Here is a 4214-nt window from a genome sequence, read left to right on the forward strand (position 1 = left end):
AGCATTTACCTTTTGTGCAGAATTGCTTTTTATTGTAAAACTGCAGAATGGCTGATTTAAAAACACAGTTTGGGCCGCTGAACTCGGGCTTGATGTTCTGGTGTTTGTTATCACAGTAAATGATGTGTTTTGTGTGCGGTGTAAAAGCTGTCACAGCTCTTTTCCTCCGTGTTCTTGGGCTCCTGTGCTTCTGACCTCCAGTGTGTGTGAAGCTGAGACACACACACACGCTCCGGGTCGGGCCAGAACACATCTGCGGAAACAGGCCCGTGTTTTCTATCCTGTGAAATGAGCTGCGTCTTTTATTCTGAAGCGACTCGTACAGGGCAATTTACATAAATCCTGCAAAACACACATCTGTGAGTGTATTTCTACCGCACATTTCCACAGGTCTGCTTTACACGTGTGTGTGTGTGTCCGATTCATCTACCTCTACATGAAGTGTGTGTGTACATGACATGCAGGATGAAGTGCACTTCAGGTTCGACTCGTAGTCTTCGTGAAGCTCCAGGACTCTACATTCCCGGCCAGCTCATTTATTCTGGAAAGATTTCGACATGTTTCAGTTCACGCGTCAGTAATGGATGTGTGTGTGTGTGTGTGAATGAGAGCGGAGGGAGTATCGTGTTGTGTTCTCCGAGCGAAGGCTTGAATAACACTGTAGACACGCTCCGCTGACACGACTCGTAAAGCGCAGAGAACACAGAAACACAACATCTACAGGACGCTCGAATACAACATCACAATATTTCATAATTCAAGCCTCTCGAGTGCATTAGAGTCCAAGAAATCACCTCGTTACCATAGTAACGCCAGTATTACAATAACACGCCAATAAAACGGAGGAGGCGTGTGTGTGTGCAATATAAACACTTAGTTAAGATAGTTGTGTTGACAAGTGTAGTTTTCGGCTTTTGTAAAATATGAACCGGAAACTGGAAAGTCGATAAGCTTCCAGAATAATCTTCTGTCCAATCTGGTCCTCGTCCGTGTGTGTGTGTGTGTGTGTCCGACCGACGATGACTGGCGAACGTCCTCCACTCATCAGCTCTACGAGAACCACCGTTCATAGTGTCAAGATCATTTTACATTTTAAACTGCTCAGACAATTTCTCAAACTATGGCTCGTTTTCTCTAAACTTTACACACAAAGCCACAAAACACACACACACACACACACACACACACACACACACACATGATCTGCACAGATACACATGAGCAATAATCTGAAGTTGTTGGATGTAAATGAAAAGCAAAACCATTTTGTATATATAATATTATATTTTGTAACATTTAAATGTCTTTACTTCCACTTGATACATTTAATGTGTTCTTTAGTGCATTAAGTAATGTGTGTGTGTGTGTGTGTGTGTGTGTGTGTGTGTGTGTGGTAGCTTGTAACAATAGCAGAGGTGACTGGACCTACAAGAGCACTGACAGATTTACAACCTTTGTGCCAGAGCGAGGAAGAGAATTCTGGGAAAAGAGTTCTGGCGTCGGTCCCAGACAAGCAGGTAGTGTGTGTGTGTGTGTGTGTGTGTGTGTGTGTGTGCAGGTAGTGCTTGACACAGGCTTGTTTGAGTGTACAGTACTGAAGAATCCGGATTTAGTTTGTCTTCAGATTTACGGAGCGCAGTGTGTGTGTGTGTGTGTGTGTTCACTCATCAAAGCTTCAGTCCGCACAGACACACGTCCCCATCCGCTCACCCTGGTGTGTTCTAATGCCCGTCTTTCCTTTTCCGAGCACAAAAGGAGATTTTTGCAATGTTCCACTGGTGTTTATAATCGGATGTAATGATGTCAGAGTTATGATCCGCTGCGTGGCGTCCGTACACACCAGTGCTACGCTGTTCAGGGTTTGGTGTAAAACCAATCAGGAATTGAGTGTTAGCGCCGCAGTTTACTCTAACTCATCTAGAAACAGAAGGGTTAGGGTTAGCCAAACATCTAGAAAACACACACGTTGTGAGAATTCGAGATGAATTAAAACAATCCCTCAGTTTGCAGTTGAATAAAGCGATGCACGATATATATCGGCCAGCGTATCGGCATCGGCATCGGCCAATATATGCTCACTTTTAATATTACCGTTATCGGCCGGATTAGAAAATTTGGCTTAATTATTATGAGACGCTTCAGATGTGCTGTTCAACATGATGGGTTGTATTGCTTGAAATATGATTGGAATCTCTCCAAAAAAAAGTAAAATACGGATCAGAGCAACACAAGTCCGTCACATCGGCTACCTAACATCCATCATGATGAGAACATTATAACTGTGTGTTTGGGACGTGGACTTTAATGGTGAAACTTTTTTGTTTTTGTAATCAAAATAAAAATTTTGGGTTTTAGATTTAGCGGCCGATATATCGGTTATCGGTATCAACCAAAACCTTCATATCCGTGCATCCCTGTTTGAATGTGACGCTCGAGGGCGTTTCCTTTAGAAATTAGACGAACTTTGAGAGCAAAGCTGGAGAATATCTTCAATATCTGCGAATGCATAACACACACAAAGCTTGTGAAAACCCCAGATCTCAACTTCGAGGTGAACACGTGTTTATTAATCCACTATTTGAGGCATTTGTGGCGAGTGTCTAAACTTTTTTAGACGTGTGTGTGTTTGATACTAAACCTGCTCGTGAACAGTGTCTGGACTGGTTGTGTTCTCCAGCGCTCGTAGCGGGATCGGTCGTGACGAGCTTCATCTAATGTTTTATTCACCGCTCAACCTTTCCTAAACGGGGGATATTGGAGAGCAGAACCCGTCAAACGCACATGAAACGAAGCGCTGAATAATACAGTGAATTCTGCTAAAACAGTGTAATCTGGAAGAACAGAGGGAATATCTGCTCTGCGCTCTTATGTAATGCTATTGGGGGAAGAGTGTGTCGGATTGATGTTTTCTCCTGGAAATTGATTCTTTTCTGAGGTGAGGTTGAACGTTCTTACCTCAGACGTCTGATTCAAAGCCGGGATAAAGAGATCAAGCCGGCGTCGCAGAACAATGCAGACGTCAGGAGTAATTTGGGCGAGCGAGGATAGCGATCTCACCTGCCTCTCTCTCTCTCAGGTGACAGTCGAACACACTCCTCATCTGCATTTCAAAGGCATGAACACGAGAGCCGCTTAACTCCGGCACGCTTTCACACTGATAAATCCCTCCTCTGACGGTGTGCGATCGCTCAAACACACGACTGTAGGCGGAGAAGAAGCCGAGCGCTGTACTCTGAACACGTGTGTGTGTGTGTGTGTGTGAGACGAGGTTATTACACAGATCCGTCTGCACCTGTAAAACACTCGTTTAAGGGAATCCCAGAGCGGGAAATCCTGACAGATTCAGATCATGAGTTTCTGTCTCGGGCGCGCGCGCATGTGTGTGTGTGTGTGTGATGAAATCTTGTGTACATGTGTGAGGATTATGGTCTGTTGCATAGACGGCCCCTCGAGAGATTTGACCTGTTTCGTCTCTGGAGCGTTGCATGTGTTTTAAAGTGTTTTATAAGTTTGTTTAGAAGTTACAAAAGCTATTCTTTCTCTGATTTTTATTCTTCATGGGGTGGTGACCCAGATAGCAAACTGACATTGAATCAACGTGGAAATATGACATCGAAACAACGTTGATCTGACATTGTTTTGCTCATCGAATTAACGTTGAACCAACGTCAGACGCGTCATTCTTTCAAAACTAACCGAAAATCAACTTGAAATCAACGCGTTGTTTCAACGTTATGAAAGCAAACCAATTTTCGATTTTCATTTAGCTTTGAAGAATGCCGCGTCTGACGTTGGTTTAACGTTAATTTCGATGAGCAAAATCAACGTTGTTTCAATGTCATGAGAGACGTCGTTTCCACGTTGATTCAATGTCAGTTTGCTGTCTGGGGATGGCGCAGTGGATCAGACACATGCCTTTGGTGTGAGAGACGCGGGTTCGAATCCACTGTGAGACAACAATGTGTCCCTGAGCGAGACACTTAACCTCTAGTTGACCTCTGACATATACAGCAGGTCGCTTTGGAGAAAAGCCTCAGCTAAATGAATAAATGTGAATGTGCTCGAGTGACAGTAAAGACAGTCATGTTACAAAAGATTCTATTTCAAATAAACGCTGTTCTTTGAACTTTCTATACATCAAAGAATCCTGAAAATTAAAATGTTTCACAGTTTCCACAAAAACATAAATAAATGTTTCTTGAGCATCAAATCAA

Source organism: Pimephales promelas, chromosome 8, assembly GCF_988280905.1.
Source record: "Pimephales promelas chromosome 8, fPimPro1.hap1.1, whole genome shotgun sequence".
NCBI classification, from domain to species: Eukaryota; Metazoa; Chordata; class Actinopteri; order Cypriniformes; family Leuciscidae; genus Pimephales; species Pimephales promelas.